Consider the following 25899-nt stretch of genomic DNA (forward strand, 5'->3'; position numbering starts at 1 on the left):
TGGTTTGTGCAGCACGGTACATTGCTCAGCAATGCCTATATGTAACAGAAAGCTATATAGAAATATATAGCTGAAAACTTCACATCTCCATTAGCTGAATGGTTAGAGTCTGGGGTTTGTAAGCAGTAGGTACACAATTTGAATACAAGGACAGGCCATTCAGCTTGTATATGTGATAGCAATATTTTATACATCATTATTATCTTTTATTGATGTATTAATGACATTTGTTAATTGGGTTAGTCCAGCTGATCCACAAGCCAATTTTCAGTGGAGTCCCATGGAGCAAAGCTCCAGTTATACATGTGTCCAATACATGGCAGTCACACTCCAAGATAATGTAATTAAAATACATAAGGTTAGGAGATATAAAGTAAAAGGCATACATAATAATAAAAGCAGCCCTTATAAAGAATGACTTTCAAAATGCTTTTTTTTTCATTTGTAAAATATGTAGTTTGCCTTCAACTAAGCTCCCAAACCACTGCTAAGCCAAGCCAAACAATGCTTAAGCAATCACAGTCTAAGCAGTCCTCAGCTCAGCTAAGTGGGTTTGTGCACTGCTAAGCACTGCTAAGCATTTGCCACTTTAAGCACTGCCAATGGTCGCAAAGGGCAGGAAAATAGCCTTATTAAAGCTGCACAGGCGGGAATACAACCAGAACCTGTTGGGAGTTTTATCACTGCAGGAGCTATGGCTGGAGTTAGACAGAGAGTGAGCTTTTGGGCACAGTGTTGAGGGATGTTGGAGTCCAGGGTCATGGTTGGACTCTTAGTGAAAGACCATGACACCTGATTGCTGCAGGGCCAGTACCAGGGCTCTGAGTACAGGTCTGAGACCTGGTAACGCCTGGAACATGACCTCACCAATGCCACTGGAATCCCCCACACTGGTGAGCAGGTGCATCATCATTATGACAACCTGAAGTGAAAGAAGGGGGGGGGGTCTTGGTCCATTGGATCCAAGATGCTTGGAAGCGCAATGACCCAGACATTTGTAAGTATAGCAAACTGTGATATATCAAATTGTATGAATATCTGATAGACAAGTATGCATAATGGTGAGTTTTCCCCCCAGAGTTGCAGAGGAGAGGGCTCATAACCTAGAGGCCTATGCAGGGCACCTAGCAAGGATGCGCCAACAGTGTGGTGAGTACAGATCTATCTTGCAATATATAGTACAATAAAGAAGAAAGAGTACATTGTGTACTGCCAGTAGGTATACTGTGTTCTGAGTGTACTGCAATAAATGTCTTCTTAGACCCACATTGATAGTGTGTAATAGTGAGTAATGCCAGTTACTGTGCAATACAGATGAAGGCATGAAGCATGCTACTATTGATGCAAAAAAGGGTAATGCTGTATAATACTGTGTAGGATTGACATAAGTATATACTGTATTAATATTAAGGATCTTGTAATAAAGTACACGGTGACTGAAACTGTGAAGTTAATAAATGACATTCATTCATCATCTACAGGATATACAGTACAACTGCAGTCAGAATTGTGAATGTAATAAACCACTGTGTCATGTCACTCTCAATAAAGTTCTTTCCCCCAAGTGTTGTGCTTATTCTGGTCTGTTTTTGAAGAAATCCAATTGTACAGCTGCTCCACAGCAAATATGGCTATGACACCATGAAGTGACTGGAGTTTGGCTGATAAAAAACTGTTATGCTAAAGTGTAGATGTGGAACTGTACAACAAGATAAAATGCAATTTGATATATGTTTTGTACTAAGATCTGAACTGTAATCTTCTTCTTTTGGCTTTTCCTGGTTAGGGGTCACTACAGCGGATCACCTTTCTGCTCATGATCAGCAATGAAGTTTTATGGTATCGAGTTGCCAGCCTGGTGCCCAACCTTCCACGGACGAGGATCTGAACTGTAATAGTAATGTATAATGTATTATAGTGTGTTTCTCTCAGGATTGTCTTATATTAACATTTGCATTTCAGCTATACACATTCCTGAGTATAGGCACACCGATGCAGGCAAGTTTGTTTGTTTGTGTCTTTCGGATTTTTCCAGTTAGGGGTCACCACAGTGGAACTCCGGTCCGCTAATGATTGGCAGTTGATTTTTACTGATGCAGGCAAGTATGAGACTGTAATAGCAGTACACTGCAAATATACTATACATATTCCCATCCACTAGGTGTTAAATGTGTACACCTGCATTCCAACTATTAAAACACACTTCCCCTACTATCTCTGTCATACATGAATCTCATGCATGCATGTTCAACTGTCACTGCAGTCATCATGTGACACTCTACCTATATTACCAGGTCAGACTTTGTAACCAAGTGAGCTTTAGGCACAAATCAGTAAACCAGTACACAGCAGTGTCCTAGTAACGCAGTGTGATAACAAATAGATGTGTTGTTCATTTTTGCACACACAGACCAGGGTTTGAATCCAGGGATCAGTACTAAGATGTATTTACAGTAACAGACAAGTAGTCTAGACTGTTTGTAGAAACTGTCATGTAGTGTTTACACATATTTTCTCCACAGGGCTTACAGGTAAAGAAATATTTGTAGTAGCTGTATGAAAGGTATACTAATAAACTGACCTACAGACACTGGATACTACCCAGTTTGGCTTTGTTAAGGGCAGATCCTGCCTCTTAAACCTGGTCAATTTCTTTGAAACAGACACCAAGGCCATTGACGAGGGGAAGGAGGTCCACACAGCCTACCTGGACCTTGCAAAAGCCTTCGATACAATACCCCACTCGGGCATTATAGATAAGCTCACCAGCTTAAATATAAACCCCTATGTCACTAGATGGGTTGCAAACTGGCTCAAGGACAGAACCCACATGGTTAGAATTGCTGGAGCCATGTCAGACTCCAAACCAGTTACAAGTGGCATTCAACAAGGCTCAGTCCTGGGACCTCTCTTGTTCGGTATATATTTCTCAGCGGTACAGGCCAACACAGAAGGACTGTGGCTGACCAAGTTCGCAGATGACTGCAAACTGGGTGCCATAATCAACTCTCCAGCCGACACAAGCATCCTCCAAAAGGCCTCATAGAAACAGACAACTGGTGCCAGAGCCATGGCCTCAAGCTAAATGCCAAAAGTGTATAGTCATCCCTTTGGCAAAACAAAGTGCCACAAATTACCACATAGGTGGTAATCCATTAAGTACAGAAGAAGTCATTAGGGACCTGGGGACCCAAGTTGATAGCAATCTCTCATTTGACAACCACGTGGCCAAAGTGGTTAGAAAAACATTTTATATAGCCCACCTAATCATGAAGGGATTCACATCTAGATCAGGGGAGGTCATCGTGCGTCTTTACTCATCCCTCATCAGGCCCATAATTGAGTGCAATGCCCCTTTTGGGATGTACCTTACCAGACACCTGCAGCAACTGGAAAGACCCCAAAAGTACCTCACCAAGAGGATCAAAGGGCTCAAACAGATGCCATATGCTGCCCGGATAAACACCAGCTCTACTCAGTGGCATACCGCCTGCTCAGAGGCGATCTGTGCCTGACGTATAAAGCCATGTCCAACCCGGAATTAATGGACATGCTGCACCTCAGAAAATCCAAATCCCATCGAGCTATGCACTCGAGAGGCTTGAACCTCAGCACTGAAATAAATAGGACATGCTGGAGGGACAGATTCATAACCCAGAGGCTCCCTTCACTCTGGAATAAAATCCCAGTCCAGGTTAGGCAGAGTCCCACATTGACTCTCTTCAAGAGGAATCTTGATGAGTGGATGGGAGATCGTAGGTTTACCCCGGCTATCACTTCTGTGTCACTGTTAGACAGAGGCACAGTATACTAACCTCAAAAAAAGGCATAGAAATATTAATTTAAAATGGGTGGCGAAAGCCAAGCACACTCAGGCTAGGCTTATAAATGCCCTAGGGCAGATAGCCTAGTATGAACCTATGAATCTATGAACCTATGAACTGTGTCCAGATGTACTAGTGTGTAAACAGCAGTGTTCAGCAAGTTTATAACACTCCATTAAATAAAACATCAGCAAGTACAGTAGCATTCCAACTGAATTAGACAAATTAAATGTTCCACTATTGGTACAGCTGTATGCCTGGTGCATCTCTGAATGTGTGCCAGTAGACCAACCCCATGCCTACAAATGACAGCAGGATAGGTATATACATCATGCACTGTGGCCGATGCATGCCTCTCATGTGTCACACTGTCATGGGTACTGATCACTGTTGCCATTAACCTTGGACACAATATAACTCCATTTGTAGTATGCCTGTAGCACACTCTCACAACATCACTGCAGGGTACACCTCATTAGTCATATATGTTACCCTGACATGTATAAATTCCCTGTATTTATGTACCTATAGTTCTTACAGCTTGCCCCATACCATTCCATGTCAACAGCTTGAGAGGTATGTATGTGCTACAGAAGCTTTAGGGCACATGTAGATGTAAAGTAAAGCCAGACCTGTAGAGTATTGAGCAGTATTGTTGTGAAAAATATAGCCTATACAGTTGTGCCCCACCCCTTATCTGCATCACAAAATATTATTGTTATACTACGGGTATGTTTTCATTTACACATATATGCTTCTGTAAACCTAATGTTGGGCCTTGTGTTGAATTATTGGTTATATATTTCAAGTGGTTGCATACTAACATACCTTGTTGAAATTCCACCATTGTTGACATTTTTCTGTAACTGCTACTGGCATGCTGTTGCAACAATGACTGTTATCCCATTTATGCCTGTATTCCAAATGCTATGCAATTCTATTGTTCTGGGTTAATTGGAACAGCCATCATGCTGCAACCTGGAGCTGCCTCCTCTGCTGGTCCTGCACCCCCCTGGGTGAAACTGCCTCAGGGGTTGCCCCCCCACCAGATGCAGGCACAGAGAGGGTGCTGTCACCCGACACCAGTTTCCAGGGATGGTGTACAGGGTCATCCATTAAGATTTGGATGACTATCTGCACCAGATCGAGGGCAGACTTGCAACGCCTCATGAAGCAGGCTGGCCCTAGAGCCCAGCCCCCAGCACAGCCACCTTTAGGGTCGTGAAAGGGCAGTGGTGACTGCCCATGAGTGGAGACCTCAGTCCCACTGTTTCCATCTAGGGGCACTTGGTCCTCTGATTCCCAACCACCCTCCTCATCCAAGGTGTTTATCCTTTCATGTTTCTGCTGTCCTGCCTGTCAGCAAATTCAACCTGTCCTACCCAACTTACCTCCCCAAACATACCTACAACCCTTCCCTAACATCCCACTTTCACCAGTTTCCAGGGATGGTGTACAGGGTCATCCATTAAAATACAAAAAACAAAAGGGCATCTGTCCCAAAAAACAAATTTCATCTCATACATAGGTCACCATTTCTCCCACACATACACTGCCATGACTGCTATACCATGCTATACTGCTCAGACAAGCTCCACGTGAGTTTACAGAGTGGTCCTAGCAGCAAGGAACTCAAAAAAGTGACTACCTTCTGGATTTAAGTATCTTTGCTTTTTTTTCACTGGAAATAGCTTCTGTAGCTTACTTTGAACTAGCATGAACTGTTTTTTAACTGATTGCTGCATTTATTTTAAAATCTGCACTTAAAGTTACATTTAGTCGAATTTCATCAAAAGTTTGCTTGTTTGTTTGTTTAATTTAACTGTGGAGGCTGCCCACTAAAGTGTGATAGCCTGTGTAACTAATTTATCACTGTCTCTGCATTTTCTGTGTGTTTCTACCAAAAAACAAAAAAAAAATCCTTGTTTTCCCGCCTTCCTCAACTAGCTTAGACCAGTTTACAGGCATTGCTGTATTCTGGGCTGTGGTGTAGTTCCTGTGTTGTCCATTACCTTACTTGGATAGAAGGAAGTTTCTTTGCTCACCAGTGGGAGTGGGGAGCCTTGAGCAGCCTACCTGTCCTTGGGGGAAGTGACCTCAGCACAAGAAGCTATAGTAATTGGTTGTTTGGGACCATTCCTAGCTCTTTTCTAGTTCACTGTTTAAAATCTGCCTCTGGGTGTTTTTTTCTGGCTATACTGCTCAGACAAGCTCCACGTGGGTTTACAGAGTGGTCCTAGCAGCAAGGAACTCGAAAAAGTGACTACCTTCTGGATTTAAGTATCTTTGCTTTTTTTTCACTGGAAATAGCTTCTGTAGCTTACTTTGAACTAGCCTGAACTGTTTTTTAACTGATTGCTGCATTTATTTTAAAATCTGCACTTAAAGTTACATTTAGTCGAATTTGATCGAATGTTTGCTTGTTTGTTTGTTTAATTTAACTGTGGAGGCTTCCCACTAAAGTGTGCTAGCCTGTGTAACTAATTTATCATTGTCTCTGCATTTTCTGTGTGTTTCTACCAAAAAAAAACAAAAAAACAAAAAAATAATCCTTGTTTTCCCGCCTTCCTCGACTAGCTTAGATAAGTTTACAGGCATTGTTGTATTCTGGGCTGTGGTGTAGTTCCTGTGTTGTCCATTACCTTACTTGGATAGAAGGAAGTTTCTTTGCTCACCAGTGGGAGTGGGGAGCCTTGAGCAGCCTACCTGTCCTTGGGGGAAATGACCTCAGCACAAGAAGCTGTAGTAATTGGTTGTTTGGGACCATTCCTAGCTCTTTTGTAGTTCACTGTTTAAAATCCGCGTTTGCACGCTTTTTATGTCAGTAAGCATAGCGCCGCGGTTAAAGAAGGTTAAACTTGGTTAAACAAGGTTAAACTTTTTCTGGCTCTGCCAAGTCTGCTCTTCAAATTTTCCCTTAAGGAAGCTCTACTCATAGTATAACCAGTAAACTCACTGTATTATAAGCCTAGCACTTGTTCTCAATACTTCTCTACTAAGTAAGCACTCTCGTACTAAGTAAAGCACTACATCTACTTACCACCCCTGTGAATACCCACTTCCCTTAAAGGTATACCACTCCCTTATACTGTTCTAGCATGTCGAGTGGTAGATTACTGGCATTGTCTCCAGTTCAGCTGGTCAATCTGGGCATCTTGAGACAATGCTACAATTGTCTCATGTACACAGACAACCCTCTCCTCCTCCCAACAAACACACTTACATGTGAGAGATGCAACTATATAGCCAAACTGGAGGCTGGACTCTCTCAACTCAGGGCTGGCATGACCAGACAGGAGGAGATGGCAATCACATACACAACAATCCCAGTCCCACATAGACCTACCACAACTGCAAACCAAACACATAAAAACACAAAGACATACTCGGAGGCTCTAATAAAAAACTTACCAAAACAACAGAGGCTCCCAAAGCAGACATCCAAAAATCCACCACCTCAAAACAAAACACATGCAACACATACTTCAATAAATCAGTGTGTCAACCAATCGCAGCCCTAAAGGCCAAACACCTTGCCTGATACACTAGTAATAGGTGACTCCATAGTCAGACACACTGATGTCCCACTGACCAGGCTGAACAAGGAGAAGGTGACTGTGGGCTGTCTATCGGGAGCTAGGATCCACCACATAACACACACACTCAGGTCACTCCAAAGCAAGTACAAATATGACTCCGTCATTGTCCATGCTGGTGTGAAAGACCTGAGATGTACCTCCCTGGACTACATGAAAAGAGACATAGAGGAGCTCTCCGATTATGTAGCCCAGGCTGGTATGACCCTGACCCTGAGCAGCATCTTGCCCTCACCAAGAATGATACCACAATACAAAGACAAGATGATCAGCTTTAACAATTGGCTCAAGTACTGGTGTCATTCTAAGGGGATCCAATGTCTGTCTGCCTGGGATGATATGGTGGAAAAGCCACGCTGCTTCACAAGGGATGGCTTACACCTGTCACCACTGGGCTTCCGGATATTGGCTAAGGCTCTTGCCACCCCCATAGTGCCTTTTTTAGGCAAGGCTCAAAAGACAAACCCACCTCCTTAGAAAACAAAAATGGAAAAAAACTAAGGGTAATGCTGCTCAATGCCAGAAGTCTAAATCTCAAGATGCAGGCACTTGATGCACTCCGCAGCATGGAGAACATCGACGTCTGTGCAATAACTGAAACCTGGTTCAAGGCTCCTGAGAGCACCCCAGCACTACCAGGCTATACCTCGTATCATGCTTTTCAGCCCCAAAACCCGGGCCGAACCACAAAGGGAGGGGGAGTGTCCATATTCATAAAGGACACCCACACCTCCAGGTTAGTAGCAACACATGAAGCATCAGAGACCATACAGGTGCAACTAACCATAGGCAAAACTGCTATACAACTGGTAGCATGTTACAAACCACCCTCCCAATCTCAAGAACCCCACTCAGCCTTCCTGAAGACATTGAAGGATATGAATGTATCACAAAATACCATCATACTGGGAGACTTCAACTACCCAAACATAGATTGGGTACATTATTCTAGCCCTAATACCCTAGCCCAAAGGTTCCTGGAATTCATAAATTCAAATGCACTGGAACAACTAGTCACCTCTCCCACTAGAGGAGATAATATACTAGACCTGATAATCACAAACATGGGGACAAAATGCTCCACACCAGAAGTATACCCCTCACTAGTGAGATCTGACCACAAACTAATCACCCTGGATATACATATCCCACCTCCACCCCAGCACAAAAGACCACAGTGAAAAACTTCTCAAAAGCAGACTTCACTCTTCTTAAGACTGAGATGGTATCCTTTAAGCCCACTGTGCCAGTGGATACCACATCCCACAATGCCGAATCCTTCACAAATGCTTTCTATGGACATCTCCAAGAATGCATGGATCACGCAATCCCAAACAAATCCAAGTCCCTCTCCACCAAATGTAAGCATCCTGTCTGGTGGACCTCAGCCATAAACAAATTGTATAACAAAAGAAGGAAGCTACTGCACGTCAGAGTGAAATCCCATGAAGGGAAGACATCTCTGATCAACATTAGCAGAAAACTACGTTCTCTCATAAAAACATCCAAGGCAAACTTTGAGAGAAAAATCGCTAAGAACACTAAAGATAACCACAAAGCCTTCTTCAGCTATGTTAGAAACCTGGGCGGAAACCCTCAGATATGCTCAGAATTGGTTCACAACAACAAAAAATACACTGAACCCACAGATATTGCTAACATTCTGGCTGATAGGTTCAGTGCAAATTTCTCACCCCCTTCACCCCCAAAAGAAGAAATACTTATCCCAGCTGAATGTATTCTCCCTGTCATCTCAGATGTCCAAGTAAGAACCGTGCTAAACGAAGCAAAAAACACAGCATCAATGGGACCTGACGGTATCCCGGGGTGCGTGTTACGTGAACTCCAAGGGGAGCTAAACCCACACATAAAAATGCTATTTAACCTTAGCCTTACTTTGGGATATGTACCTGAACACTGGCGTACAGCAACAGTGGTCCCACTCCACAAGGGGGGGTGCCTCTACAGACCCTGGAAACTATCGCCCCATAAGCTTGACTAGCCTGGTCTGCAAAGCTATGGAAAGAATCATTATGGAACTCATAAACAGAAACATAGGGGACCTACAGACGCTTGACCCCACCCAGTTCGGCTTTGTAAAGGGCAGATCCTGCCTTTTAAACCTGGTTGACTTTTTCAAAACAGTCACTAGAGCCATTGATGAGGGCAAAGCAGTCCATACAGCATACCTGGACTTGGCTAAGGCCTTCGACACAATACCCCACTCAGGCATCATAGATAAGCTAAACAGCTTAAAAGTAAACCCTTATGTCACTAGATGGGTTGCAAACTGGCTAAAGGACAGAACCCATAAAGTTAAAGTCGCTGGAGTAATGTCAGACTCAAAGCCAGTCACAAGTGGTGTCCCACAGGGATCTGTCCTGGGACCCCTCTTGTTCGGCATTTATTTCTCAGATGTTAAAGCAAACATGGGAGGGCTGTGGCTGACAAAGTTCGCAGATGACTGCAAACTAGGTGCCATAGTTGATACACCAGCAAATACACACATCCTACAAAAAGGCCTCACTGAAACGGACATCTGGTGCCGTAGTCACGGCCTTAAACTAAATGCCAAAAAATGTATAGCTATCCCTTTTGGAAAAAACAAAGTACCCACAAATTATCACATAGACAGCAACCCACTGAGTACGGAAAAAGTAATCAGAGACCTAGGGACCCAAGTAGACAGCGACCTCTCATTTGACACCCACGTTGCCAAAGTGGTTAGAAAAACATTCTACCTTGCACACCTCATCATGAAGGATTTCACATCCAGATCCAAGGATGTCATTGTACCCCTATATTCCTCCCTCATCAGACCCATGATTGAGTACAATGCCCCATTTGGTATGTACCTCACCCGGCACTTGCAACAGCTGGAGAGACCACAAAAGTACCTCACCAAAAGGATCAAGGGTCTCCAACATATGTCTTATTCTGCCAGACTAAAGAAACTTCAGCTCTATTCAGTAGCATACTGCCTGCTCAGAGGTGATCTCTGCCTGACATACAAGGCCATGTCCAATCAGGATCTGATGGACATGCTCCACCTCAAAAAATCCAAATCCATCAGGACCATGAGAGCTAAAGACTTAAACCTCGACACAAGTATAAATAGGACATGCTAGAGGGATAGATTCATAACCCAGAGGCTTCCCATGCTTTGGAACAGGATCCCAGTTCGTATTAGGCAGAGCCCCTCACTGAATCTCTTCAAGAGAAATCTTGATGAGTGGATGGGAGATCGTAAGTTTACCCCAGGGGTCACATCTGTGTCACTGCTAGACAGAGGCACAGTAAACTAATTCTATTATATAAGGGGACCTTCACTGTGTCACTACTAGACAGAGGCACAGTATTCTAGATTTTATCTGTACATTTTTGTACCATTTCATGGGGTGGCAAAAGTCACATCACTATGGCTAGGCTTACAAATGCCCCAGGGCAGATAGCCTAGTACTATACTATGAAACTATGAATCAACCATCCCATTAATTAATCAACAAATGTATATCACCCGCACCCCTTCCTGTGGGGTGTGAGGCTTCAAATTCCAAATTGTCCACATCATGCATAGCTGTTGCTGCACAAGAAATGGAGAGCTATGGTCCTTTCCTACACCCATCCTGCACATCCCTAGCTGCCTTTCATATTGTTTTTCCCCCTGCTTGCACAATTTCACCACTTTCCTATCACCATTTTTTTCTTTTCTTTTTGGAAATAGCATGGGTTTAAGTGGGGATAAGCAACGCTAAGTGAAGTTAAGTGGATCTAAGTGCCGCTTGGCATCGAGGCGCATCACACAAACCCACTTAAAACTGCTTTAATTACCCTTTCTGATTCAGACACTGCTCTGCCCAGCAACAAAATAACCAGCCATGGCAAGTGTTGAACCTAGGAACCTCTGCACTACAGTCAGAACAACACACCACTAGGGCAACTCAGCTCTGATGAATTACTGTTTTCTAAATATATTATGCAGTATAGTAATGTAACATTAGGGAAAAAAGATGCCTCTGCCAAGTATTGGCCCCAGGACCTTCTGAACTACAGTTCACTGCAATATACCAGTAAGCCAACTCAACTCTGGGGAATTACTGGTGTTGTTACCAAGATATCCTGAGTACCAGTGACATCTTATAATGTAATAAATGACAGTGTACTTGGGCCTGTGATGCAAACACTGAACCAGTACACTGCCAAAGATATTTTGATCGATTGACGGGAGGCCTACCATATCAGGTACAGCTGACAACTGCATAGACTGTTGCAGAATGTCCACTGTCATGTCACCTGCATATGGCATGGTTTTCATCAAAGCTATTCTGTGTGCTGACATAATGGCAAGGCAGTGCATACTGATTTCACAAAAGCAAGACAGGCAGGTCAGTGTCACATGTCATAGCCATCCAAATACACATGTCCATGCCAATCCCGTGTAAACCACTGTATGTATGCACATGTCTTGCAACTACACCTCCCATATTTACTCCATAGCTCTATCTGTAACATTTTCAGCATGTCTGACATCTGGAAATCCAAAGGTCAGTCCCACAGTCTAGTCTGTTGCATGACAACTACATGCTCAGCAATACAACTTACAAATAACTGAGCCCTGCAATGTCCAGCAAACCTGCTTGCTGCTACCACAGCCACTGCCACCCACAGTAGTATTTCAAAGGCCTGGAAGATAGGACACATGTCAAAATTATCAATATGTGTACTAAACCTTCCCTACCACTCTCTGGATGGTACTAATACTTAATATATGTACCAGAGGCACATGCCTCATCTGGACTGAAATGGGTACCCTCACCCTTAGCATGCTGTGACAAAAACAGCTGACACTGCTCCCTCATTGACATATACAGCTTGCTGTTCCCCAATGTCTTCACAATTCCCAGTATGACTCCTGCTCAGAATGCAGCAGCTGTGGCCTGCCACACATGCAGCTGTATGTTCAGCTACCTGCTACAGACCTACCATACCTCCCAAACACCTAGAACAGGGCATCCACACAACAGCCAGATATAAAGGGTTGGGGAATGTTCAAGTGACAGGGACATGTATCACAGTCTCCCCTTACAAACATGCACAGCTGATACACCAGTATCAACTGCAGCAGCATGCACAGTCAGATAAAAAGGATGTATGACACTCACATCTGCCTGTCTCCTTACTGAGCCCAACTCACATTGTTAAACAGTAACCTGCCACAGAAAAACAAGCTCTGTTAAAAATGGCAACACATAGCATGCAAAACTGTGGACATAACACAACACTCCAAGTGAACAGTATTTCTACATACCCTCTGTGATTTTGTACTTGATAATGTCCTCCTAATAGGCCAGGAAAAGGGCCAAGGCCTACATCAAGGCCTTAATTATAGGACTGTGTTCCCATGCCATTGGCTAATGGCAATGCAACTCAGCTGTTCTGGATACAATTAGCTAGTGGGAGTCACAGATTGTTGCACAGGCAATCACCTGTTCATGAGCATTACCTACAAAAGGCAAGCTGCTGCATATGGAAAACAAGTCTGACACTTTCTTCAAAAAGACAGACTGTGATTCTGTAGGAGACTACAACTGGATGTCCTCTCATAGAGGAATACAGCAATATACCAGGTAGGTCATAGAATTAAGCATGTAATGGAATGCAGATGGGGGGATGCTGTCATGGGAAATAGAAATTTACACAGTAGGTCTCAACCACATGTCTTGGACTGACATGTTGCTGTTAGTTTGCTGTCCAGCACCTATGGCCATCCCTTATGGCTCTGTCTGCAGTGAGATAGATCACAGCTCTGGCCCCTGACTCACCCCAGCAATGGTCAGCTCACATATGACTGCTACTGGATTGTCTGTTGTACAATACTGTCAGTAAGTACTGGTCAATACAGCTGGCAAATCACATCATGTATTGTCAGTGAGGCCCTCTCAGTCTGTGAATGTCATACAGGCTTAATTCTAAGATTCAACAAGCAAATGTTAGATGGAGCAACACTAGGCTATCATAAAACCAGCAACAGTTTATTCAGGAGACAGACAAAGGCATAAGCATCTGATGAAGCAGTTGTAATACTGTGAAAGCACTTATGCCTTTGCCTGTGCCTGTTTCCTGAATAAACTGTTGCTGGTTTTATGATAGCCTGGTGTTGCTTCATCTTACTTTTGCTTGTTGGATTTAGTTTTTGGGTCAAGAAGCATTTATTCAGCACAGACTTGTATTATTCGACTTTTGCATTAATTTAAAGATTGCCCAGGTGTCCCTCACAGTTCCTGATGTACGCTGGCTAGGTCACTGTGTACTCCACACCTGAATCTCATTGCCTGACACCGATGGCTAGCATACCTGGTGACCCCCTGCAGCAGGACAGCAGGTTATAGGCACTAGTTGTGGGGGGATACTGGTTCTGCCTCAGCAGCAGTGTGTACATATCGAGCATACAATGCAAGGGAATGAATACAGTACCAGATATTAATGTACCATACTGTGTTCCCAGGGGGCTGGCATGTCACAGATACATTCCCCAAACTCTGGGCACAACCATCATGTATTGTACAACCAGTGTCCAGAAATCCTCAGTTGTCTGGCAGGAGGTCTACCTCTATCAGGCACATGTACACATTTTGCAAACACCTGGGTACTGCAGATATCAGACACCTACGAGGATGACACTACACCACATATGCATTGCTCTTAGCTATGTTGTAGCACAGCTGTTGCTGGAATGTCCACATGCACTTGTACTACCCTTTACCTATTTGTCAGATGTAGGCTGGATAACATGGTATTGTAACGTTGCCCATACGGGACACCCAATAGTTGATGGTAGTGATGGGTGTGGACACATAACAACACAGTCTGTCACAGCACTCAGTCCATATCTGGTATTCCTGGTACCATATGAGGTTACTAGGCAATGGGCCCTGAGCAGCCATATACCTAGGCTAGATGTTAGCCCATGTGTAAGTAAGGCAGCACCTGATGCCCCAGTCCAACAGGAACACAGGTGGTATCCCAAGGGTGTATGTGCAGTTAACTTTACAGTTATTCAGGTTATGCCTGCAAAGGTGTAAATACCTTCCCTGCCTGATGTGGACAGGGTGCCCATTCCACCACAGGGTGAATGCGTGGGACACACATCTGAGCTGCCAACATGCCCAGCTCATGTCACACATCAGGTTGAGGGCGTAGGGTGTGTGTGTGTGTGTGTGTTAGAGTGGAGCATGAGTTGAACTCATGCAGCAGTCCAGCAATGTGGATTCCGTGATTGCCTGGCATGCCACACTGAGGTCACCCCTGAGGAGCATGTAAGAAACCAGGTAGAGGGTTGCCCTTGTAGCCTATTGGTGTATGGTAGATGTGTGATGCCGTGATATCCACTGGTGGAGAACAGCTGTGATGTCCCCAGCTGCTGCATGTACTTTGTGATGTGAATGATAGTCAGGGTATTATACGCAATAATAGGCCTCATTGGGGGGAATACAGGGATGTTTATACCCCATGTCCCTTGATGTCCATGTACAAGGTGTACCTTACAATTGGAGCAATATTGTGTTGAAATGTCATGTTGCCAAAGATCTGTGTCCACAGCTCCCTCATGACTGATTGCATGCCTAGGATGTTGTCAGTACTGTGATACTATATGGGGATGTCACTCTCCCCAAGGAGGACACTGCATGTCCTGCTATGTGGCCTGAGGCCACGTGTCTGGCAACAGTCATGTATCTGTATGAGACTCTTCTAGGCAGATGTCGATATCGCTAGGGCATCTGATGACAGCACACAGCATGCAGTCATCTGCAGACATGGTCGGACATAGGCTAATGGCTGTTACATGCACCTCAAGAGTGTACATCACACGTAACAGAGGCCCAAACATGTAACAAAAGGTGGCACACATAGTTATGGGTCAACTGCTTGAGGTGAATTCCCCTATGTGGAATAGGAGGGTTGTGTCAGCACACTGGTGTGCGACCCCTATGGTAGCATATGGTGTGATGCATACATGGGGGTGTTAGGTCTATAATGGCCACAGGGGTTATACTGTCACAGAGTTTGTCCAGGTCATGGTAGGCAGTTTGCACTGTCACCCTCTCTCCATGGCTTTGGTGACTGTGTCATACAGGTGAACCAAGTGTAAGAGACATGAACCCTTCCTTGACAAAGTCTACGTGTGCAAGATAGATTGTGTGCAGGTCACCAATGTGCTTATTACTGGGGTTCACTATAAACTGTGCTATGGCCTTGCAGAAAAGCCTAGTTAGGCTGTTGGGTGTATCATGTGACAGAGTGGGGGAAGCACCACCTTAGTGTAAAGGGGTGACAGTGGTCATCCATCAAATGGCTGGGACAAAGGGGGTAGTCAGTACTCCTTTGAATATGGTTCCTTATGGTGTTTTAAGGTTATGCTTGAGGACATGAAGGATGCATCCTGTGATGTGATAGGCTCCCATGGCACATGTATACCACAGCTTTCACATGGCAGTGGTGACCTGTTCCCTACATATAGGGAGATGGGAGAGGTACTGTAACTATCCTGATGTACTGGAGGGGAAGACAGGGGGTGAGGCCTACACTGACTCTGTCAGGCATCCAGTATGCTATGTAACAGGACTGGTATAGCTGGTGTCCTTGAGCACCTCAAGTGAGCAGCTGCAGGAGCTACCTGTGCTGTTGCAGACATATGTGCAGTAGGAGAGATGACTGTCTGTAGTGGATTTAGACAATATAAGCTCTGTCTTTGTTATACAGGTTTGCAGGACTGATCCCATTCCCATGTATACACCAAGGGGAGATTACTCCAAATTGGGCACCTGCCCCTACTGTGCCTTGGACAGCAGTATGTCTTCCCTGTTATGGACAGTATGTATTGCAGATGTCCACCAGACAGGTGTACATATCATAGCAGAGGGTGATGTAGGCCTTTTGGGTATACCTAACTACATGCATGTATACAAATGCAGGTATAGCACTTGTGTGTATGTGTGGATATTGGTGCCAGTTCTTAATGAGAGGTTGTGAGTTTTGAGGTTGTGTATACCCCCCAGGAGGATGTATTCCACATTGGAGGCATATGTATGGCTGACCCCAGCTAGATGCGTATTGTGGGAGATGGTGACTGCAAACGGGACCGCATGATGGCTGCTTTGCCATGGAGGATGACACTGTAGGGATGCTGCTATGGTAACCTGTGTTGTGTAATGTCAACTGCAATACACCTTCACCTCATATGGGGGTAGCCCCTGGCCACACCAAGGCATTTGTACTTCCACTGTTGATGGCGCTCTGAGCATTTGTGTGCTGGCATGAGTATGTCTTACAATATATGTCAGGATCATTCAACTGACCCAGGATCAGGGTACAGACCCGACCCCTAATACAGTTGATGAGGTCCATATAGGCTGAATGGGCTTCCTGGTCACATGTGTTGGCCGGTAGCTACCTGTGATTTGAATAGGTGTATGCTGGCAATGGTGAACTGCCCCTGCAGTGTCCCCTGTGCTTCTTACTGCCTGTACAGCGTGGAGGTGTATATGTGTCTCATATATACAGAAACCCCATGTTCAATGGCCTTACTGGCTACACTTTGGCATCTGAATATATGATAGGATGGTTGAACAGGTAGGCTGGGCTGCTCTCTGCAGCTTTGAACCATGGTCTGTGTGACTGCAAAGATGTCTGCAGTCTCCAGGGTTATGACTGCTTGCAATGAGGGCAAAGTCATGTATATACCTTTAGCATTTGTAGCATGGCTTTCACTGTGTGCTGCACTGACACTTAAATGCTGGTAGTGATAACTTCACCACTTTTCATAATGAAGTCACTATGGTGCTGGCAAGAACCAGTGCCAGATGCATGAAGACCAGTAAAGACAGTGTGAGGCCATCTCTCACAGAGCATCATGGTCTGTTTACCATATCATTCCAGACTAACAGGTACTGGAACCCCTGGCATATCACAGAACAAATGTGCACATGTTAAGGGTAATAATTCCCTGATTGTATTGTGATATCAGTCTGGGTGAAAGCATAATGCAGTGTAAGATAGGGATATACCTGCCTGGGACACATAACCATTGTGCTCACTCATGTCTCAGTGCATATAGTCCAGGGACATACAGGTCAGGTCAGGCACACCAACATGTACTGTGACAGATGCATGACAGTACCTGTTGCTGAAAGACAGCACTGCATATACAATATGGTGGAGTATGTCATGTGACACACAGGTAACTGTGACCATCCGCATACACAGCCAGGTCAGAGACATACCAGTGTGTCTCCACTGGAGTCCCCTATATGTAACATGTTTGACATGGGCTGATGCCTTCATCGCTGTGGGACACAGGTGTGTGACCATGTGTGGTGTGTGCTGTGTATGGCTGTGGTGTTCATGTGTGGCTCTGCCTTGGAGATCCACTTTGTTTGTGGATGTGTATCTTGAGGATCACTGCAGCTGGTTGTGTGTGTTGTGTAGGTGTGGGTGGTGTGTGAGATGTACTGATTATGATGACAACCTGTTTGGGTCCAGATATGTGGCCTTGACAGGCACAGAGCTTGGACTGCAGGTTCCTGCTATCATTGCATTTCTCATGCAGTCTGTTCCTTGCTGGAGTTTGTAGATGGATGTCTATCCATGCACATGAGGTAGGTGCTTCATACTGCCAGGACACACATATCAACCACAGTGGCTGGGGAAACTGTAGGACATTGTCAGCCATATAGTCCAGAATCTGAGGGAGGAAGGCCAGGGAGACCTGAAGCGTGGACCTACAGACCAAGTGATTACTAATACAGTAGGAGGCTAACACCACAGCAGACCATGTAGACAGGCTATGAACAAGCATTAATAGGTGCAACAGGTACATGCATTGCAACACCTCATAGCACATGCAGCAAATAGCATGAAACATCAGGATTAGGGGGCAACGAATGCTGTATTGCCACTATGTTGCCAATACCCACAGTCATACTATGCTCATAGATTGCAGGGTTAGGATGTAGGGTTAGCGGTGGATACTGCTGGTAAAAGTGGATGTCCAGGTATGCAGTCCTGTGATGTGCTCCTCTGTTCATGTCTGCCAGGTGGGATGTACAGATGTCACAACCCACCCTTCTCAGAAGCTGGCACCTCTGCAATTCTTGTTGCCCTGAGACTCAATCATCAGGTGCTGCTGTCAAGGATTCATCACAACCAGCAACAATGTGCTGCATTGTGGACAGACCTGGTAGCAACAGTGAATGATGTGGGACAGCTGGACAGGAGCTACGTACAGGTCTCACACCATGCTACAGATCCCATACACCATGCACAGTGAAGGGCTGCAGCTATGGCCAGGGACCATGCTGGCACAGGGGGAAGGCCTACTACACATCCACCACTGTCAGCCACAGAGGAGTTCCTGGCATACCTGGGGTCAGCCACCGGCTCACAGGAAATCATCACTACATATGTCGTGGAGGTGGGTGGCACAGATTCCACAGCTGAGGAGCATCCAGGTAAGCCTCAAGTGGTCATCACATTAATACTGTAGCATTCATAGTGGCAGCCTCTGCATACCTGTATGCATATGTGAGGTCAATTCGCATTTGTGGGTGGGGATTTGTAATGCACACATGTGCACATATATTGTGAATGTCAGCAATTTGGGTAGTATCACAGCTTGTACTGTACATGTTGATAAATGCACATATTATCCTGTACCAATGCCACATTGTGTGCTGACGATACCTCTCCCCCACAAATCCATAGGTACATCTGGTGTGGCTGGGGTACATCAATGTGTAGCCAGTGAGTGTGGAACTGTAATGTAATGGCTCACCTATACCCTAGGTATGTTAAGGGCTGCCAGTTCACCATGCACATGACAGTTCAGCTTATCCATGTTGCAATATGTGCATGTGGTGGGGTTCACTACAGTGCATCACACTGGTAATCACAGTGCAGTAGCTGTAACATATTAGCAAGTAGTTATGCATAGGAGTAGCCAGTCTGCTATACAGGGGTGCATTACTATTGTGTAAATGGCTGCACTGTGTGTTAGGTGAAGGTCCATCCCATACTCCGACTTGTGACATATCTCACAGGTGTATAATATTAGCAACATTAACTGTACATAGCTGCAGCAGATGTTGTTCAGGGCCTGTCCAGAGTGTGTCTGTTGTGGTCTGATTGTGTGTTGTGCATGGCATCAGTCAGAAGGTGTGGTGCGTATAATGCCTTTGTGGTACCTCACCTGTACAGTGGATATAAAAGTGTACACACCTCTGTTAAAATGCCAGGTTTTTGTGATATAAAAGATGAGACCACAATAAATCATTTCAAAACTTTTATCACCTTTAATGTTACCTATAACATGTACAATTCAATTGAAAAACAAACAAATATGTGAGGGGAATAATATAAAAAATAAAAAACATACAATAAGCTGGTTGCATAAGTGTGCACACCCTTAAACTAAGACTTTGTTGAAGCACCTTTTGATTTAATTACAGCATTCAGTTTTCTTGGGTAGGAGTCTATCATCATGGTATATGTTGACTTGGCAATATTTGCCCACTCTTCCTTGCAAAAGTGCTCCAAATCTGTCAGATTGCAAGGACATCTCTTGTTCACAGCCCTCTTCAAGTCACCCCACAGATTTTCAATTGAATTTTGGCCTGGGCTCTGGTTGGGCCTTTCCAAAACTTTAATTTTCTTCTGGTGAAGCCATTCTTTTGTTGATTTGGATGTATGTTTGGGGTCATTGTTATGTTGAAAGTTGAAATTCCTCTTCATCTTCAGCTTTCTAGCAGATGCCTGAAGGTTTTGGGCCAAAACTGACTGGTATTTGGAACTGTTCATAATTCCCTCCACCTTGACTAAAGCCCCAGTTCCAGCTGAAGAAATGCAACCCCAAAGCATGATACTGCCACCACCATGCGATGCAAAGTGTTGTTTTTGCAGCAAAATTGCCCTTTGGAATTGTGGCCAATAAGTTCAACCTTGGTGTCATCAGGTGAAAGCACATTTTTCCACATGCTTTTGAAAGATTTGTATTGTTTTCCAAATTTTAGCTAGGCCTGGATTTTTTTGTGTAAGAAAAGGCTTCCGTCCTGCTACCCTACCCCATAGACCAGAAATATGGAGAATATGAGAGATTGCTGTCTCATATTGTACACAACCAGTACTTGCCAGAAATTCCTGCAGCTCCTTCAGTGTTGCTGTAGGTCTCTTGGCAGCCTCCCTGACCAGTTTTTGTCTTGTCTTTTCATCAATTTTGGAGGGATGCCCAGTTCTTTGCAACATCACTGTTGTCCCATATTTTTTCCACTTTTTGGTGACTGTCTTCACTGTGTTCCATGGTATATCCAATGCTGTGGAAATTTTTTTGTACCCTTTTCTTGACTGATACCTTGCAACAACAAGATCCCTTTGATGCTTTGCAAGCTCTCTGTGAACCATGGCTTTTGCTGTAGCAGGCAACTGAGTAAATGTCAGGAAAATCCTACTAGGACAGCTGAACTTTATTAGTGGTTAATTGATGGCAGGTGTGTACCCAAAAAGACTGAATGTTGTAATTAAAGCAAAAGGTGCTTCAACAAACTATTAGTTTAAGGGTGTGCACATTTATGCAACCAGCTTATTGTATGTTTTTTTATTTTTATATTTTTTCCCCTAATAGGGCAGCTGTGGTGGTGCAGCGGTTAACATTGCCACCTCACAGCAAGAGGTTCTCTGGTTTGATCCTCGGCTGGGGTGCCTTCTGTGCAGAGTCTGCATGTCCTCCCTGTGGTCACATGGGTTTCCTCCCACATCCCAAAGACATGCTGTAAGTGGATTGGACACTCTAGGCATGAGTGTGTGCATCTGCGTGCCTTCTGTGGAAGGTTGGGCCCTGGGCTGGCAACTTGACACTGTAAAACTCCACTGCCAATCATGAGCACATAGGTGATCTGCTGTACTGACCCCTAACTGGGAAAATCCAAAAGAAGAAGATATTTTCTCCCCTAATAGATTTGCTTGTTTTTCAATTGAATTGTACAGTTTATAGGTCACATTAAAGGTGGGAACATTTTTGAAATGATTTATTGTGGTCTCATTTTTTTTATATCACAAAAACCAGGGGTGTGTACACTTTTTATATCCAGTGTGTGTGTGTGTGTGTGTGTGTGTGTGTGTGTGTGTGTGTGTGTGTGTGTGTGCATCAGCAAACATTATAGTGCAGGTATTCATGTAGTCATGATTTCTTCCCTCACAGGTGACCATGGGGGTTGGAGTGTGTCCCCCTCACAACCTGATGTCAGTGTGTCATCGGACTCTAATGATGATGGTGGCCATTGTGAGGCACAGGAGGGTTATTGGAGGCTGAATCTGTCCCATTGGTTGATATCCCACTTCCACCACCAATGTCTTGCACATGGTCAGTATACCAACACATACCCAGTCTCTAGTAGCCATAGATTTTGGACAGTCAGGTGGAGGTGGCATCAGAGTGGGGAGTGTGGAGACTATGGCATCTTTGACTGTAGACACTAGACATAGACAGAGAGCTGGTGAAGGCCCCACACAGACAGACTGACAGCAGTGCTCAAAGGAGGACTGCTGGCCATCCAGCACCTGTCAGAAGTGTCACAGCACGTATCACCCGACGCATGTTCTGGTCCATCATGGAGACACATGAACATTGTGAATGGTACATCAGATGGTGCTCAGGGCATGGATGCCACACTGCCTGACATGCATGACACTCTCCATGGCATTGGTGATGCCTTATGTCATTTTGCTGATGTAGTGGACAAATGGTGAGGTGAGACATTGTCAGTCCTTAACCATGCAATGTCTGTACTTGATCATGTGGTAGGAGTAGTGCATTGGACACATGGATATAGGTCAGCAACAACATCAGCTTAGCACCCATGTAGCTGTGCACAGTCACACTTCCATAGTGGCAGTACTACCAGCACTACTGAAGGGAGGGTGCTGTCCACAGCACAATGTGGCAGGCCATGAGCATGTGATCCTGGGTGGTCCCGTGAGGAACACAGACCCAGCAGACACCGGTTACCATCAGGAAGTAGTACTGCATCTGGCTTTTGGCATGGTGTTGCCAGTGCCTCTCCTGGCAGAAACAGTTCCCATGTTCATGGCAGGAGATGGTGAACTGTACATTCGGCCATGTACAGTCCACGGCTGTCCAACATACCCTAATGTAGGGCTAGCACATGGCTTGACTGTGTGCATGCACACACTTACACATCACTGTCACATGCAGGTCACTGACAGACACACACAGCTCCTCCCCATGGCCCAGTTAACCAGCATCTCTCCAAACACATACACATGATGTCAACTGTATGGCACTGTCTAGGCCTTTGCCAACCCCACACCACACCTTGTGCACGTGATGATACCAGTTCCACATCCCTGTTATCCATACCATCAATGCAGGGACATGCTAATATGTGTCTGATGCACAGGGTGAATATAGTACAGGTAATGGCAGTCTGTGGTGTAGTAGTGTTTTATGGCCTGTAAGGTGCTGTCTGCTGGCAATTGTCATGTGCACACATCAAAGTGCATGTACATTTGTACCATGATGTTTTATTGCTGTTAGTACTGCTGACTGATTGTTGTCTCACAGACCTTATTCTGTTTCTGTTCCAGGTGTCTGTGTGTCTAAGTCACGGTGGGCTGCTGCCATTATGGGAGCTGAGGATGGCAGAGTGTCAACACAGAGACCTATTCATTGCCAAGGTATGGTTGTATATGTCCATGTTTACATATGTGCATATGCATGGAACAGTGTTTGAGGGACAATGGTGGCAGACAGCATACCGTATATGCACACCCCTTGACACAGCATGCTACTCTTGATACATGTCATCTGGCAGTTTCATAGGATCACAGGTTCATAGGTACAGAGGAGGTTACTACAGTTCTGGCCCTGGGTCCCTTACAAGCCTATCCAGTACTCTATCCCCAACAGAAACATCTATCAGCACCTATTGCCCCTGCCATTCATTGACACACTTTGGACCCCTGGGACAAATGCTTTTCTTTTTCATCCACTCAACCTTGATGCAGTTGATGAGGGTCTGTATAGTACTCTGTTTGACATTTTAGGAGAGTGCATTCCTCAGACAGGGCAGCCTGTGAGAGACAAACCTGTTTCTCCAGCTGTTTTTTTTTTTTTTTTTTTTTTTTTCTGTATGATATGTGATTCAAGTCTGTCATGTTGGTAATGTGCACAGAGTTATACTAACATATATGGGGCAGGTGTTGAAGGGCTGAGCACAACATTGCCATCTTTGCATGCCGCAGCCCACCTGTGGACAACCTGTCCAATAATGAGTGGGGCAGTACTGATTTGAAGCTATATGCATGGAACAGGTGTTGAAGGCCATGGATAATCTTTGTGGGTGTTAACATAGCCTTTCCATTTGGTGACAATGTCTGCATAGATACATACCAGACTGGCCATGCTGCTAATGTATTGTTGTAGTGACTGAGAACTATACAGAGGTAATGTCCACCCTTTGTCTGGATGCATTCTCTTTACCTATGTGGTGAACCATGTCCAAGCCTTTTCTGACCACTGCCACTACTTGATGGGTAAATGCAACAGTGTTATCAAGCTGAGTAGCCAGGTCTGTCAATGCAGTTTGTGCATTTATGGGGTTGCCATTGATGTGGGAAGTAGTGGGTGCATGTCCTCGCCATATGGTAAGATGGTACTGTTTTCTGCATTCAGCTAGAGGCCAGGACCTGGCCACCATTCCATACCCACTGTATGACCTCACTGCAGTGTGTTAATATCAGTTTGTGGTCAATGACAGACAGCACAGTACTTACAGTTGCCACAGCTTTAGGCAGTACCTACATATGTGGGAGGTGTCAGTTAGCATTCATGCCTTCATATATGTGGGTCATTGATTCGTGGGCAGAAGCTATTCACAGGGTATACACATCTGCATACTGCACACACATAGGCAACTCAGGGTAAAATTGCCACCTTATCGAATGCGGAATGTGTTACATGTCTTGCAGTATTGTGACACTTGGCAGGACATACCATAACCCACAGCAAGTACACCAGACAGGACTTCCCTAAGTTTGCCAATATGAATGCTTCTTTGTGTCACATCACCATAGGTTATGCTATTTCTCATACCAGTAAGGTGTTTCTGATGTGAAATAACTGCTTTATGCAGGTAGTAGACAAACTTAGAATATGTTTGGTGTACTACACTCTGGGACCTCTGTATTGTTTGTGCCATTGTCACAGGTCACACCTGGCTAAACAGGTAGTAGACAAACTTAGAAGATGTTTGTTGTCCTACACTCTAGGACCTCGGTATTGTTTGTGCCATTGTCACAGGTCACACCTGAATAAATATGGACTGCGACCTGGAGGGTAGGACAGGTGGTGGCCATAGCTCCCACCTCTACAGATGTCTTCAGAATGTCCTGATGTTTGGCACATATTTTTGTTCCTTTTGGCATAACATTGTGGTTTTCTGTCAAAGTAGTGTGAAATCATTAAAGACTGACATTACACAATAATGACAGATATTTTCCTGTCAAACTTCATACCCTTCAGAAAATGCATGTGAATGCACAACCTGTTATTTTATTTATTTTTTATTTATTTATTTAAATTTGTTGACCGGGAGTGTCCGACTAGACGTGGGTCCATTTTCAGCGGAGGCCCGGGTAGAAAAGCTCCACAGTAAAATAAACAGACAGTAGTTACACTGGATTACATAGCGATTAACAATTTAACATAGAAATTACTTACAACATATTTACAGATGAAGAACATAGTACATTAGTAGACAACTAGAATCTTTATCTGTGAAGTACATAACAGGCATTAACAAATGTAACAATGAGAAGTTCCTGCTGTATAATAAGTACTAGGCTTATGAGCATCTGAGCTTGCTATCATCAAGGTAGTTAGTGGAGGTGAAAGAAAGGTAGTAGTTGGATGGGGTGGATGATATTAGAATGGGAGTTGCAAGAGCATAGCCAGCATGTTTTTAGGTGTGCTTTTAATAAAGTTTTGAAGTTGGTGCATGATGGTACGGAGGTAATTGTGGGTGGGAGTGAGTTCCATAATTTGGCTATGGCGCAAGAGAATAGTGCTTCACCAGCAGAGTTATTGGCTTTAGTGATCTGCAAGTGATTTTTGTTGCTGGATCTTAGTGGTCTGGTGGTGCGATAGGGTTGGGGTAGATTCTGGAGGGATGGGACATTTAGTGGATGGTTTACTAGTTTGTGGGCGAGTGAGAGTTGATACCACTGAAGGAGGTGAGGGAGTTTAAGCCAGCCCAGTTCGGCAAGTGAGAGACAGTGGTGACTATGGTAGGTTGCCCCTGTGGTGAATTTTGCGATTTTGTTGTAGCAGGTCTCTAGCTTGTTTAGATCACATTGCCTTAGGTTGGTATATACTGGAGAGGCATAAAATAGGGTGGAGATAAGGTGGGAAT

Source organism: Protopterus annectens, chromosome 12.part0 (genome assembly GCF_019279795.1).
Source record: "Protopterus annectens isolate FY-2018-M chromosome 12.part0, PAN1.0, whole genome shotgun sequence".
In the NCBI taxonomy this organism is placed as follows: domain Eukaryota; kingdom Metazoa; phylum Chordata; order Ceratodontiformes; family Protopteridae; genus Protopterus; species Protopterus annectens.